Raw genomic sequence first — 16,391 nt, forward strand, 5'->3', positions numbered from 1 at the left:
AGGCTGTTACAACACTTCTAACTTGCCCCCCAAAAGGTCAGCTGGAGTGAGACACACAGCAGAGAACAAACTCCCAATGCCAGGGACACAGATGGTCAACACTGGCCCATCCCTGACTGGCTGGGCCTTCCTTATCCACCCCAGGGGACAGCTGGACGGTTTGCCCATTCCTGGGAAACTGAAATGCAGCACTAGAGGCTCTAAGACTTGCCCCACACCCAGGAGTATGATGTGCCGTCTGGAAAACTTTTAGCTTCTTCCAAAGTAGACAATTCCTGATGCTGAGAGAGCTGAAGTCTCTCCTTGAACTGAAACCTAAGAGCACCTTCCCAGTCCCACCTCTTTAAAAAGATGCCGGTCCTAAGGCTGTGTTGTGACCTGCTCTTTCCCAGGGAACCAAGAAAGGGGTAGTCTTGGACATCCCCAGGCTGACCATTCCTCCTGCAGATGCCTAGACTCACAGCTGCCTCCCTTCCTGGGGAAAAACTCTCCACAGACAGAACTGAACCAGGGTCCACACAGTCTCACTGCACCTGACATCTGATCACATCCAACGTCAGGGCTCTCACGTATGAAGCCCTTTTTTCCAGTGGTGGGAAAGAAGTTCCTCTCTGAACTTCCTGAGAGAACTAACCTGAATGGACCACTTTTGTCCCCCAAACAGAGGTTCACTTCCCAAATCATTGTTACCATCACTTTGATCACTGCCACCATTCCAGCCCAGGATCTCAGCGCCTATCCCAGCCAGCATCCTAGCTGCGCTCCAACTACTAGCATAGCCAGTGTCCTGGCTGCAGCTGCCAGCCACAGCTCCTATTTATTGAGCACCTGCTACATTGTCTCTAATCCTCACTGGAAACTTGGAAGTTCACTGAAGCAGAAACGGCGGGTTCAAGATGTTGAGTCACAGCACAGAGAAGAGGTAGAGCTGGGCTTTCAATCTAGTCTGGATGACTCCCCCAACCGGTGCTGTTCCCACTGTCCCATGCTCCCTCCCTATGGTGGGCTGAGCTCTGGATGCAGACTGAGAAGGATAAAATACACATTTGCCGGCTATGTGACCTTGGACAAGTCACTTACCTTCTTTGTGCTTCAGTTTCATCTCCACAATGACAGTTTTGCATGAGGCAAATATACAGAACAGTATTTGTGTGTGTCTCTGGGTAGGGAAGGAGTTTGCATGTGTGTGCCTACGGCTGTGTATTGGGATCAGGTGAGGTAGGGATGAGGCCATGTTCCTGCTCTCTAAGCCTAGGGAGGGACCAAGTACTAGAGCTGCCATGGGGACCTAGTCAGTCATGGTCAGGCTGGAGGGCGCCTGTCCACCCCTTGCTGCCTGTCTAGGACGTCACATTCTGTGGTCAGGAGGAGGGGTCCCGGGAGTGCCACTGGAATGTGCCATCTGCTGGGAGTCCCTCGGACGGCTGATGGATGATAAGGTGACAATAGCAGCCTGGGCTCTGTGGCTCCCTCCTTTCCCTTTCATGAGGTTCCTTCTGCCCCATAGCCGTGGAAAGCTCCCAAGTTCCCCACAGATGACTCCTTGGCCAATCAGCCTGCCTTTTATCCTACACCACCCAGTTTTCTCAACTCTTAATTCTGTTTCGGAGACCTCAGTCACCATGCCCTTGACCAACCATGCAGAAACTCCACTGGTTACAACACTGCGACCTCAGCCCAGCATCCCCTTTGTGCACACCCTCCCCCCGGCTTACCCCAGCAGTCCTGCCTAGCCTGGCAGGAAGGCCAAAGCTCACAGCCTCAGGGTCCCAGCTCTGGAAGATCCAGAGAATACAGTGGCCAGGAAGGAGGACCTGCAGATGCGTACAGGCATTCACTCACCAGCAAAGTTGTCGGGGAGACAGCACGGTATAAGGGCATAAGATTTGTAGTCAAATGGAGTAGGTTTAGAATTCTGGCTCTGCCTCTTCCCGGCCACGTGACCTTGGGCAAGAGATTTAACCTTTCTGAGCCACACTTTCCTCATGTGTAAAACAAAGATAATAATAGCTACCTTGCAGGGTGGTTGCAAAGATTAACCAAGATAATATATTTGAAGCACCTAGCTCAGTGCCTGACACATAGCTGACACCCAATAAATGCCAGTTTCCTTTCCCTCCCCGATCCCCCTGCCCGGCCTCTGCCAACACCAATGGGCAAACAAATTTGGCAGGTCACCTCTCAATTATCTGAGGGTCCAGAGCTCAGCCTCTGCACCTTTAAACTGCACACGCTGTGGATTACAAAAGACAGGAAGGAGGAAGATGAGACAAGGTCGGATGGGGGTGGGTGGGCAGCCGAAGGGTACAGAGGGGAGTCTCAGCATGAGACGGGAGAGCTGAAGGCCCGGAGCATCTCAAAACAAGTGCACAAGAAACTTGTTAAGAACAGCTGGCCCCTGGGTGGGGCGGGGGTAGGCTCCAGACTCAGAGCCTGGTTTCAAGTGGGTCCTTCCCACCAGCCTGTCTGGGCTAGAAGCAGGGAACCTGATATTTACATACTTCTGCAGATGTGTTCCAACAGCCTGCCTGCCCTACCACGGTGCTGGAGGGGAGGAATAATCGCACCAAGGCCGAGCTCCCCGGGGAGAGCCAGATGACCTCAGTGCCTCAGTGCTCCAAACGGAGGGGGTGGGGTGGGCTATGCGTGCATGGGTCTGTGTGTGAGCGTGCGTGCGTGTGTCTGTGTGTGAGCGTGCATGTGTGCATGCAGCTCCAGCCCCTAGCAGACGAGGCTGCAGGCCTGGGTTGACAGGGATGCAACATCTGGCCAGCTGTGAGCCTGAGCCAGACGCACGCCGGCCAGATGTAGGGCAAGCTCCCCTGGGTGGGGGCCGCACAGGAGGGGGTCATAACCTCATTGTACGGCCTAATCCTGAACATACTACTCTGGAATATGTGTGCCATCAACGGTATCGCCATTAAAAAAAAAAAAAAAAAAAAAGGCCTCAATAAAGAGAAGAAGAAAGAGCAAGTCCTTGAGAGTCCCAGCGGCCTCTGACACACTTTCTGGGGGAGGGGACAAGTGGGGAGAGAGTCTGGACCAGCACTTACCCCTGGGCCCTAGCAGCGCCTGAGCTCGGGGAGAGCAGAGTGCTGAGCCGGGAGGTGTATCCCCCACCCTGCAGAGAGAGCTGCTGAAAGCTCAAAGCCCTGCACGTGGCCACAAAGAGCCTTTGTGACTGAGGTTTAAGGGTTAATGGATCTGGGGGAAGGGGGTGCCTGAGTCTGGGAAGCGCTAGAAGAAGTGAGCCAGAGAACAACTCTGGGCCTCTTTCCCTGGCCTTCCTGAAACTAGGTATTCTGGATGCTTCCAGCCGGGAGAACACTAGAATGAATGTCTACTCCTCCCCTCTCCACTGTCCCCACTCCCATCTGCACTCCGCCCCCAACCCCCTATCCTGAGAGAACCAGCCAGACAAGCCACAAAGTCTCAAAGCCAGGATATCAGGGCTGGGCTGCCTTGCTACCTGGGGGCATTGGGCCTGGGCCCAACCAGCTTTTCTGGAACAATGACAAGGTGCGGTGGTCACAGCAGGCTTTCTGGAGGATACGGGGTCTCAGAAGATAAGAGGGATTTGGCTACATGATGAGAAGAGGACAGGACCTGTCCTATTCAGCTAAGGAGGGCCTTGGGCCCCTGAGAAGCTGAGGTGGAGAGGGAAACACAGAGAAAGGAAGAGTGAAAGAGAAAAATCACATGAGAACCAGGACCTCAGCACCCCTGTGGCCCCAGCCCTTTACCTGACAGTAGGGAGAAAGAGAAGAAAAAGGTGTAGAGAGCAGGAGGAGGCTGTGAGAGGGACCCCAGCAATGGGCCTGCAGGCACTTGGCGAACCCCCAACCCACCCCAGGCAGCTTTCCTGCCCTGGAAATGCAAAGGGAGCCAGCAAGAATGGGCAGAGTTGAGGTCAGGTAAGTCTAGCTGGACAGTCGTCCAGCAGGAGAGAAGGGGAGGTGGTGGCTGGAAGCTGATGAGGAAGGAGACCCAGGGAGGCTGGGAGGCACGCAGAAGCAAGGAAGGGGCCGCCCAGGGTTCTCTCTGTCCACCTCCTACGTGTTCGAGGCAAGCACAACTGCTTCTCATTAGCAAAAGTGACCGTGGAGGAGAAATCCAGCCCAGCCCAGGTCACGGTCACAGCCCTGAGCAGCCAGCCTCAGCCAAGCCAGAGAGGAGCTGGCTGGGGCCCCAGGAGACCTGCAGCTGCTGTCCAGCCCTGGGGTCCCTGGGCCACCATGTCAGCGCTGTCGTGGGCAGTGATGAGAGGGAAGGATGAAAATGGCTGGAGGAACAGGGAGGGAGGGGAGTTATGCCAACACCCTCCTTCTGGCCGTCTTGCCTGTTTTCTTCCTCCTAATTCATTCATCAACATCATGGCCAAATCCGACCCCACCAATCTCCTGCTGAGAAAGCGGCAATGGCTTCCCAACGCCTAAATCAAGACAAACTTCTGAGCCCAGATGTAAAGATTCTCTGTGACTTAGCTCCCCTGGACCTCATCAATCCTCACTCCCATGGCTCCTGAACCAAGCCCTCCACTCCAGCTACTCTCCGAAAAGGTCCCCACGTGTATCCTGCCAAGTCCCTCTGTACCTTTACTCTCGCAGTTTTCTTAGCACTAAATGTCTTTTCGTCTCTACCAACTCATTATTATTCTCCTTTTACATTCCACTCATCTGCAAAATTGGGAGAGTGATAATGCCCACCTCATAGGGTTTTTGTAAGGATAAAATTAGAAAGCGCTTGGAACGGAGCCTGGCACTGAGTAAACATTAGCTATTCGTATTATTCTATTAATTCCCCTTCTAGTCCAAGCCCAAGTTCTACCTTCTCTACAGAGTGCCATCTCCCTGACTTGCCCACCCATGACTGTCATCACCCTCCTTCTTGCATTCACCAGCTCAACTCACTTCTGTTCAAACGATGTGTTTGGCACCCTACACAATGCTAGGCACCATTCTGGGCAGCAGGGAGGAAATGGGGAAGAAGGCAGTTCTCCTGCCCTCAAAGAGCTTACAGCCTGGAGGGAACCAAATAAGCAAAAGGCAGTTACAAGAGGGTGTGCAAGTGCTGGTCTCAGACTACCTACTCACAGGGCACCATGGGAGCCCAGAGGCAAGACTAGCACTGAAGATCAGGGAAGGCTTCTCAGAGGAGGTGATAAACAAATTGGCATCTGAAAGCTGAATAGGAGTTAGCACGGTGAAGGGAGGGAGAGGTGTTGCAAACAGTAGGAACAGCATGAGGCGAGGAAGAGGGCGATGGATTTGGAAAGTGCAGTGAGCTCAGTAGGGTTAAGCATGGACCGTGAGGAGGAACGGTGAAAGCTGAGGCTAGAGAGGTTTGGCAGGAGCAAGATCTGGAAAGGCTGCATGAGCTGAACTAGGACGCTGGGGCCGAGGCCTGTGGGTAATGGGGAGTCATGGGAGGGGCTGTGCTGCTCACTTTGGCCCTTACCATATGTGCCTGCAACTATTTTTAACTGTTTCATGTCTGTCAGAATTGTCTCTTAGGAGATTCACAACCTGGCACCCTCTCACATGCCTTTTTTCAATGAAATAGAATATAAGCAAGTGGATACCTACTAGATGCTCCTTGAGGGCAGCAAGGACTGCGCCGGGCTGTGCACAGAGCAGGAGCTCAGCGCATGTCTGGGACCAGGTGGTGTAGCAGGGGTGCTCTGCAGCTCAAGGTGGGGGTGTAACGTGGGTCAGCACCCAGCCACAGGCAGCCTGGGGACAAGCCACTCAAATGCCCCAACACACGGTTTCTTCGTCTCTGCCGCCTGTCTACCTGCCTATCACACATGAGCATGCAGGTGAAAGCTCTGCAAAGGTGCACCGAAGGAGGAAGCAGATGTTGAGACAGAGGAAGGCTGGACCCCACTGCGGGGCTGGCTCTGGAGGCTGAGGAAGGGAGCCCGAACCAAGAAGAGCAAGAAACAAATGTGTGCCTCTCAGCAACCCCCCACCCCATCCACGGCGCCCTCTCTGTCCATTTCTCTCTCTCCAGCTTGTGGGAATCACAGTCGACCCTGGAAGCTGCCTAGTCGTCCTTCCCCCAACACATACTGCAGTGACTGGGGACCTGAAGAAGTCAGGTTACCGGCTCTGGGCGGTCCTTGTCCTGACCAGTTAGCACCTCCTCCAGGAAGCCTTTCCTGACACCCAACTCACAGTGCTCTCTCCCTTCTCTGACTTTCTGCACTTCCAGGTAGCACCATTCGTGAAGTACATGACTGTGACTTCCCTCTAAGGGCTCTCAGACCTCACAGGGCCCCTCCCACCCTCAAGATTCTAAGCTCCTTGAGGGCAGGACCCAGCTGTTGCCTCTCCAGCATCCTCCATGGTCCTCATCATGGGCTTCCCAAAGGTGTTGGGTTGCTGGTTCCTGTTTCTTCCTCTTTGAAGCTGAGGAAAAAGATCTGGGGGTCTGGATGGTCCAGAGCTGGGTCCCAGGGATGGAGAAGGAGAGAAGAGTGGCCTCTCCTGACGTACACGCACTCCGCTTTCACCAGGCGAGGGCCATAAACTGGGAGCAGTGGTTATGTGACTGTCAGATGGAAAAGCTAAAGCAGCTGGGCAGTAAGTGTCGAAATCCCAATCGGCAGGGTGTGGAAGTTCCAGAAGACGAGGTGACGAGGCAAGGCGGGGAGGTCACCAGCTGCCCAGGAAGAAATTTAAATGCACTGCAGATTCCATTGCCGGACAATGGGTCTAAGGAAAGGCCCACCCCACGCAGCTGCCCCCAACCCCTCCCCAGCTTCATGGTATAGTGGGTGTGCCCAGGGAAGCACAGCTGAAAAATGGGCTACCATCTGGAGAAGATGACAGGGTCTGGAAGACAGTGCCACCAAAGGCCTTCTCCTTGAGGCAATTAAGGCAGGCCTCATCAGCACTTTGAAATGAGCATCTGGCTGGTTCCAGATGTGGAATCAGATGGGAGAAAATGACATCCTGGCATTGACTGGTAGGCAAGTTCAGGGTCCATCCTCCACCCTTCCAGCTGGCAGGGCCTTCTCAAGGTCTTTCTGTCCATGCCCCTGCCTGCATATCTCTCTTGGCCTCCTATCCCCAGCTGCAAGAGTCTCATGGTTGTCCAAGTGACTCCTGATGTCTGGCTTTGGTCCACCCCAGAATCAGTTTATTCTCTTGTTCCGTGGAGATGGGAACTAGCTGGTCACCATTGTGTGTGTGCATGTGTGTGTGTAAATATGTGTGTATATATGTGCACATTCACATAAAGAGTCCTGAGAACACAAGGTCAAGTCAGATCCCTGGCCCTGAAAGGGGGGTTGGAGAGGATGTAGCCCTGTTCACTTGCTATTCAGGTAAGGACAAGAAGAAGAAGGGACGTCTGCCATGTAGGAAGCAGGGAGTGGATCAGGTTGACTTAGATCTGGGGCATCAGGCTTCCAAAGGGCTCTCCGCACTGGCACATTTCCCCCACCCCACTCCAGCCCCGCCCAACACGCCCAGCTCCAATGCTGTCTTGATCTGCAGAGTGAAGAGGGCCTGTTTCCTGGCATTGAGGCTCTCACTGTCCAGAGCTGCCAGTGTTGATATGCAGGTGTCAGAGGGAGGAGAAGCAATTGAAGGATGGAATGTCCTCTTCCAGGTTGAAGCAAGCAGGATTAAGAAGAGCTTGAAAGAAGCCAAGAGGGATTTGAGAGAGGGGGAAGATGAGAGAAGAGAGCCCCCAGACAATGGGTTCTGAGGGGTGTAGCCCAGGGAGTGTGGCCTGATGGGGGAGGGTTCCCTTGCTCAGCCAAGGGAGAGCCCCTCATTTCCTCTGGACACTTGAGCCATCACCACTTCATGCCTCAGGACACAGCCCTCTATTCAGATCCCTGGTGGGTCCTGGGACTCCAGAATCAGTGGCTGCTCAAAACTATAAAGTGTCACCTGGAGGTTTCCTGGGACAAGGACCTCAAACATAAGCTTTCCAAAGACAGGTTCACTTCACCTTACAAAGCAGCGTAAGGCCTGACTCCAACTTTGCTCAGGCTCAGCCCCTCAGGCTGCGAAACAGGCAAAGGCCACCCAGGGTGGCAAAGGAAACAGCATCTTTAGGCAGAAGGCGTGGCCACCTCGCTCCTGAATCACCCCATGTGAGCTACAATTTGAGACTGGGGGTCTACCCTGGCTTTCTTAGGAGGGGCTGCTGTTGAGAGGTGAGGTCCAGCACGCAGGGAAAGAACGCAGAGCTTTTTCAAGCGGCAATGATTTTCTGAATTTGAAACCTCTTTTTTCCAGACTTTGCAGAGCACATACTGTACAGTCCCCTTCATTAAGGATTAATTACTAGCCAAGTCTGAAGTCTTTAGAGTCGTTTGGGAGTTATTTGAGCTGAAACAGAAAACATAACGATGTTGTTGTTTCTTCTAAATGGAAAAAGAATATCTTTTGTGGGTGTCTGCAATGCTTACCAACAGCTGAAGGGGTTTTTACTCTATCTTTCCAAAAATCGTTGCTCCAGGCCATGACCAAACATGGAAAAAGTGACCAAAAAAAAAAAAAAAAAATCCCCAAACCATGAACTTTTCAGAAAGTTACAAATAGCTGAAATAGAAGCATGTAATAGAAATGGCCAATGGCTTTGCCTAGCACAATTTCCCAGTATTTCCTGGCCACCCACCCACCACTCAAGTCTGCGATACCCAGGCTTCTCTCCCTTCTAGGCATCCAAGAACCATGGGGCCAGGCACAGAACTGAGTGCTGGGGAAGCTCTCAGCACTGGTTTATCATTCTCATTTCACAGGTGAGGAAACCGAGGCCCATCAGAGGGCATAGTGACTTGGCCCAGGCCCCAGAGCAAGCTACGGCAGAACCAGATCCCCAGGCTGGCTTTTACCTGGCTGTCATCCCATGCCCAGAAATGTTGCAGGGCAGACCAGGGCAGGGTCTCTGGGCCTTTGGGAAGCCAGGACAAGAAACCATCTGTGGCTACGCTTGGGCCATGCACGTCACTGAGAGTAAGGTGGGCATTGCAGAGGAGAGGGTGTGGGCTTGGGGACAGAGACAAAGACTTCTTCCCTGTCTTGGAAATGGGGGTGGCAGGCTCTCATGAAGAACACACTGACTATGCTGGCCACTGCCCCAGGTAGCTCCAGAAACCCCCACCCCACCCAAGCTCCTGGACAGCCGGCACAGAGGAAAAAGTGAGTAGGGGATGGTGATGCTGCACCCCTCTCCCTGGATCCCAGGCTCCGATATACCAGAAATTACGCCAAATCAGGAATCTCTCCACGGCACCCCTCTAACCAAGATCCAGGCCAAGGCTTTTGGGACGTCATTCTCCAGACCTATTTCCCCCAAGGAGGAAGAGAGGGGACGGGGGCTCCCCTCTCCTCAGGGCTTAGGTTGGAGTTCTGCCTTGGCACAAAGCGTGTGTCTTAGGTGTGGTCCAGAATGGTAATATAATTTTGAGGTTAAAACTCTGGCACCAGACTGCTGGGGTTTGAATTCTGATGCTATCACTTCCCAGCTGTCTGACCTGAAAGTTATCTAACTTCTCTGTGACTCAGTTTCCTCATCTGTAAACAGAAATAATACTAGCACCTACATCCTCTGGTTCACAGTGCGCTAGGTAAGTTATGACTATTGTTACTGTTGTTATCTGCTCAGTGTTGGCAACTTATGGAAGAGAGAATAAACAAGTGGATACCTAAGAACCCAGAACGTACTTCCTAAGTTGGACAGAACCTGCCCCTTCCCAGCTCCTCCACGAACCTGGAACAAGTTGCTAGGCTCATCTGGGCCTTGGTTTCTCCATTAGTAGTACGGGGATAATAGAACGCTTTGCTGTTCTCTCAAGTTCTTTGAGAGGCTTGGATGAAAGTCACCAGCATCGGGGTGAGATGCTACTATTACAGCTAATGACGGAACCAACGTGCTCATAAACTGCTGCCCGGCTCTGACTCAGGCTGTTTACAGTTCTAGGCCTTGCTTGTGGGGAGGCCCGGGTGGGTCTGTGGTCGGGGGACGGGGGAGCCCTGGCCGGTGCCCTCACCTGCCCTACTGTATTAGTGCATCTGCTGTAACCTAGCTTCCTGCAGGCTTCCTCTCCCTGGGTTGAACCCCTCCTGCCCGGTCTCCCTGAGAATCCCAGCACCCCTCACCCCAACGTCTGCCCCCTCCCCTCCTACCAGGACGCAGGCTCCAGCCCTGCGTGTGACACATCGCTCCAAAGGACAATGAAGCCTGTTTAAACACATGTGGAAGCCATGGTCTTAGGCTGCTGCAGCCAGAAGAATAAGACACTCCCCAAGGCCAGGTCCTCCCTCTCCCACCAGCCCAGGGACAATGACCTAGAAGGGGATGATCAGCATGGGGCTGGACTCCCTCTGTGACCTCAACATCTGGTCAGATGCTGCAGGTCCCTCCCTCCTTTGGGGAGCTCCTAATGGGAGGCTGACCAGGGAAGGGAGGTTTTTGTAAATAAGACCCCCTCCAGAAGGCCCTGCCGAGCTATTCCTGTTATGTATCACCAGCTCAGTTTCTAGACTGAGGATGGCCCCCTGGTTCCTTCTGAGAATGAGAACTGGAAGTGAAGGGGAGGGTTGGTAAAGCCAAAAAGGAGCTGATGCCAGGCCATCTCCAGCCCCCTAAAAGAAGAGCTCTTTTCTTGGCAGTTCAGTCCAGTTCCAGGAAACCTGTGCAATAGCCTCTGTCCTAACCTTAGCACTGGCCTGGGAACATGCAAACCCGTCCAACCTGGACCCCAGGATGACTGGGGGCCAAGGCCGCCCTAAGCAAACATCCCTTGGCCTCCCAAAGTGCGTGCTCCTCACCAAAGCGCTCGCTTTCCTGGCCAATCCAAAAAACAAGTCACTGGACAGACGGATGGCCAGATGGCAGGAGGTACTGGCAACAAGGGCCACCAGCACGCCTCTCCCAATCTAGCTGTCTCTCTGGCCCCAAGAACTAGTCCTTGACCCCCCAGCATCCTTTCCCCCCTCCACGTTCCCTCAAGCTCCTGTTACTCCCAAGACTAGCCCCTGATAGTCCTTCCTTCCACCAATGCTACTAAGCCCCTATGGCAGACCACGTGGCAGACACTGAGTTAGGGATATGCTAAAGCGAGCATAGAAAGAGGAACGTGATGCTGGAGGCAAGATACGGAGGACAGAGTGGGGAGGAAACTGAGCCTCCAATGGGAGATGGGCTGGCCAGAAACCAGCAGGCTTGAACCAGTCAGGACAGAATGAGATACACTGGGAGAAGGTTGGGGAGAGCATTCTAGGCAGGGGTAATGGCACCAGCAAGAAATGGGGGAGGGAAGTCACTTGGGATCTCCAGGAGAATCAGCTCCTACAGGGCACACAGTTTGGGGGGAAATGGAGAGTGACCCCCCAGATTATGCTTTGGGGATCCTGAGCAGTGAAGGAAGCGCATAGACTGGGGGTGGGGTAAGGGTGTAGCCAGGGAAGTCAGCACAGATGATCTTCACAGGAACTCCCTGGAGGTAAAAGATAGGGACCTCTTCTTCAGAAATCAAAGCAACCTTGTAGAGATGAGCTCCTCGCCCTTCCCAAGCCCCAGAAGGCAGGGTAGGAACTAAAAGGAAACACTCTTGTCACGATTTAACGAGAGGGAAACTGAGGCTCATTAGTGCTTAGTCATCTGCCCAAGGTCTTAGAGTAAGTCAGCATCCAAGCCATTGGAATATTCTAGACGCCCGGGTGTGGAGGGGTCCTCAAGAGGTCACCTACTCCACCGCTTGCCCCAGGCAGGCCGGATCTCAACAAATGGGGCTTCTGACCATGCTTAACCATGTCCGGAAGCCATTTGAATTTTTTTTTTTTTTTAATCATCAGTGCCAAGTATTTGTTGAATTCAAATCTAGCCCGAATCCTTCCTGCTGCGGTTTAAACGTACAACTTCTCTGGTTCACAGGCAAGATGGGGCCCTCTCTAGACTTGAAGGGTGTGTTTGGGCTCTACCTCAGTTTTCTCTTCTCCGGGTTCAGTCTCAACAGTTTCTTTCTCTCTAGGCCCAAGCCTCCCGTGATTGACGTGACACGTAGACTACGTGCTCAGTAACTATCAAATGATTGAATGAATGGTGAATAAATGAACAAAAGAGCCAATGGTTTCTAGATAAGCACAAAGTCCTCCATGAATTAGACCCCTCAACACCCCTAAACCTGGCATGATACACATACAGCCGCTGCCCAGGGTAGTCTGGAGATATTCTTAGGCCATATTCTTACTTTAAAAACATGGTGGGGAGGGGGGAGATAAACTAGGAATTTGGGATTAACAGATACACACTACTATATATATATTAGGTAAACAACAAGGGCCTACTGTATAGCACAGGGAACTCTACTCAATATCTTGTAGTAACCTATAATGGAAAAGAATCTGGAAAAGTATATATATATATATAAAACTGAATCACTTGGTTATACACCAGAAATGAACACAGTATTGTAAATTAACTATGCCTCAGTAAGAAAAATTTTTTTTAATTAAGTTAAAAAAATGAATAAAAACATGGGTACCTTCCCTCCTTATCTACTGTAGTGCTTTTCCACCTTCAGAGCCTTTGCTGGGCTGGGGCAACATGTTTTCTCATTGCCTCCTAAGCCCCACAATGCACTCGCACATGACATGCGCACACACAGGTGCTTGTGTGTACAAGTAAAGTATGGGCACCGCCCCCGTGGGCAAACCCATCCCCGTCTTAACCAGGTTGGCATTTCTGCTGGGCTCTTTTGATGAAGAGGGTTACTTCTGCAGACAGCTAAGACCTATGTCCTTACAAATCCTCCTTATCTTCACCCTCACGATGCTGATACACAGAAAGAACTGAGCCCTATACGTACAGGTGCCATTTATGTTCACCATTGCCAGGCACTGTGCCCAACACTGTATACGTATTTTCTCACTTGGTCCTCAGACCACCGTATAGATTATAGAAGAGGAAACCGAGACTCAGGTGAAGTCTGAATGATAAATAACAGAGGCAGGCTTGGACCCTGGTCGGCCTGACTCCAGAGCCCCCTTATACCTCGGCTGCTGTCCTGCCCCCACCTAGGCCTGGTGGTGAAGGTGAACTTGGCTCTCCCCACTGCACCCTGCCCCACCCCCACCCCAGCATGCAGAACCACATCTAGGTAAGAACACTGCGTCGGAATGATCAGTGGGGCGTGGGGCATTGTTCACGTCCAGCAACTTGTCTTTGTTCAAACTGGTTCCTTTTCTGGATGTTTCCTTTTCTCCTAATCTCAGATTGAAGACCTATTATTTCCAAGCCAGGAAAAAAGAACAGGAGAAAAAAAAAGGGAGCTCTGTTCCAGGAACTGTAACATCTCTCTCTCTGTGCTGCCCAGTTTCTCACTTCTCTGATTCTCGGACAAGCCCAGCCAGCCTGGCCCCCAAATTTGGCAGGACCATTGGTCACAAAGCCTTTTTAGGGTCTTCTCTTCCCCCATATACCTCCAGGACAAGACTGGGGTGAGAGAACAGGAAGGAGGGGAGAAAAGCAGAGCAAGGAAAGGCAATGGAAAGTAAGAAGTTCTAGCTCCCAGCCTAGCCCTCCGATGTGCACCCTACTCTCTTGGGACTCTACTGTGTATCCCTTTCCTGGCCTAGAGAAGTAGCTCTAGAGAGAACATGTGGTTAGTCACACACAGAAACACATACACATGCACACACGTGGGTGCCCACACCAGAATGGCAGACTATTATAAACACACATCCCAGCCTGGGTCTTATTCACAGAGGCAGTCGGAGCCTCAAGAGACACAAACCCCCCTGAGGCTAAGACACATAATTATGAGCACATGCGCTCCCAATCACATGTTTCCAACACTGCCATAAACATGCCCTTTCTCTTAAGCACAAACATTGTCACATGCACGCTCGGGGAGTGCAGACCAGGTCTGTCGGCACAGGCCTTTGTGGACGGGCCCAAAGAACAAAGGAGGCTGTAGCTAGACCCTTGAATCAGATGGGTTCTCAAAGTTCATGGGCCTCTTTTTCTCAGCCCCCCACTCCATTCATCTCTGAAGTTCATGAATTGGCTGGGTCCCCTCCAGTCCAGGGAGGGGGCTGGGCCTTTCCCAGTGCTACCCGTGGCCCCCACCCCAAAGCACAGCCCATCCACCCTGAGCCAATAGAGACTAAGCTTATGCCAGGAGGGATGGTTTGTGGCTGAATGTCAGGAGATGCCACTGTGTCTCCCTGGGACAGAGTGGAGTTTCTAGTCTCAGGCCAGCAGGAGCCCCTAACCTGCAGCTGGAATCCACTGTCCCAGCTGAAGGAGAAACAAAGGTGTCTTGATGCAAGGGAGTTACAACACTAGACATTATACTGCCCGGGGCAGGAACCTGCCACCACACTGTTAACCCCACAGGGTCAGGCTGGCCATCCAGCCTCCCCACCCAGCTCCACAAAGCCAACCCTGCTTGCTCTGGACACCAGTTGGCAATGCTCCCCTCTAAGACCTCCAAGAGCCAGTATGAGTGACCCGGAGGGGAACTGGGCTGGGGAGGCAGGAGCAGCTAGACAGCTCCCTATGTTCCAGGTTGGGTCAGGGGAGAGCACCCCGGAGGGACATCCCAACTCTTTCAACATGAGTTCACCCAAAACAAAGCCTTCCAAGAAGGCAAACAGCCGTTCAGAGAAGAAAGCACCCCAGGCCAGCACAGCTGCCAGCAGAGCTGGAGGGCACCGCGTTGCCCAGACCAGGCCAAGGAGCAGAGTGACACGGTCCTCCTGGACAGAGCTGGCACCTGCCACAGGAGGCGATGGCTTTCATGCCATCCACACCGGTCCTGCTGATGCTCCACTATGTCACCAGGAAGCGAACATCTCCAGACCTCAGATAGAAGGACTCCGACACTTCTGGTGATGAATCTGGGCCCTCCTGAAGGCCTCCCCAGCTGCAGCAAAGCAAGGCGCCCCTCTTTCTGCCCAGACACATCTCCTTCCCACCCTGGAGAGCCCTCCATCCCAGATGCATTCAGTGCTAAAAGGGAAAGTTCCTAGGAGGACTCATTAGTACAACTTTTACAGAGGCCAGAACGTAACTCCAAAATAAACCCAGCAGAGGTGGGAATGTGGGGTTTAAGGCCTCTGCAGAGAAAGAGGTGTGCTGGCCACAGGGGGAGAGAGTATTGTGGGCACAGCCCCTCCTCTTATTCTGTCATAGCACCCAAATCAGCCCATTCACTTCCTTTCTAGGACATGTCACAATATGTAACTGTGTTATTTTCATATTTGCTTCATATTTGGTTTCCTCCACTAGGATATAAGCTCCATGGGGTTAGGGACCATGCCTGTCTTATTTACTGTTGTGTTCCAGTGTCAGCACGGTGCTGGGCACACAGGAGGGACTCAGTAATATTTATTGAATGGACGAGTGGTCTCTGCCCACAGAACCTCTGCACACTGAGCTCCACCGCCCAGAAACACAGGAGTAAGGTACCTAAAGACGCAGAGGATCCAGATCAGAAATGGCAGGAAGTGCTGCAAGGAAGGCCTGCTTGCTCCTCATCCACCTGTCAGCTTGTACCACACTCCACAAATCTATCCTGAGCACCTATTATGTGGCAGTGGGAGCTGAGGACACCTCCATGTAATTAAAAAACAGAAACACTGCCCCCCGCACCCCCAAACTGGCCCCTTTCCTTAAGGAGATGATGCCACTTTGGTAAGGGAGACCTATCACGAAACAAGCTACTACAACTCAGTCTGACAAGGGCCATCAGAGAGGTAAGAACAGAGGCCCTACCCTGTTCTTTGGGAGCTGGAAGGTTTCCCAGAGGAGGGACATCTAAGATGAGCTCTAAGGAGTGGTGTGAATTAGCCAGCAACGTTGGGGTGGGGGAGGAAGAGGATTTCATAAAAAGGGATCAGGACGTGCAAGAGTCCAGAAGTGAGAGAGAATGTGGCTTAAACAGGGAGAGAAGGGAGTTCTGTGTGTCCGGTGATGGTGAGGAAATGCCAAGAGAGGGGCTGGAAAGGCCCTGGAGGCCCTGGAGGGCCTGGAAAATGGTGAGGAGAGCCACTGAAGGGTTGTAAGCAGAAAAGGAAAAGAATCTAAGCTTGCAATTTAGAAAATTCCCTAAGTCCTCAGAAAAGGACGCTCAGAGCATGCCAGCTCAGGCAGAGGGCGAATGGTCCTCCCTCTGTCCCTACTGCATGGGCAGGGTATGGGAGCTGCTCAAAAAGAAGCCTGGGAGGAGACAGGGTCGTGCAGGGCACCCAGCCTCCCCCAGTGGCTCAGTCAGTAGATCCTCCTTTGCCCCCTGCTTCAAGAGGTAACCCCTTGGGGGACAGCAGGAGACCTGAGATGCCAGTCACGTGGGAACCGTGTGTGAGGGGCCCCCTTCTGCGTGGCCCATGGGGACAGGGTGACAGGAAGAGGAGGCGCAGAGT

General features: G+C 52.7%; 1 protein-coding gene across 2 annotated transcripts in view; it reads right to left on the reverse strand.

Moving 5' to 3' along the window:
* Positions 1-16,391, reverse strand: part of NRG2 (neuregulin 2) — a 180,180-nt gene that overhangs the window by 92,564 nt on the left and 71,225 nt on the right. The gene's annotated exons all lie outside the window — the stretch shown is intronic.

The sequence above is a fragment of the Balaenoptera ricei genome, chromosome 3, assembly GCF_028023285.1.
Source record: "Balaenoptera ricei isolate mBalRic1 chromosome 3, mBalRic1.hap2, whole genome shotgun sequence".
Classification (NCBI taxonomy): Eukaryota; Metazoa; Chordata; class Mammalia; order Artiodactyla; family Balaenopteridae; genus Balaenoptera; species Balaenoptera ricei.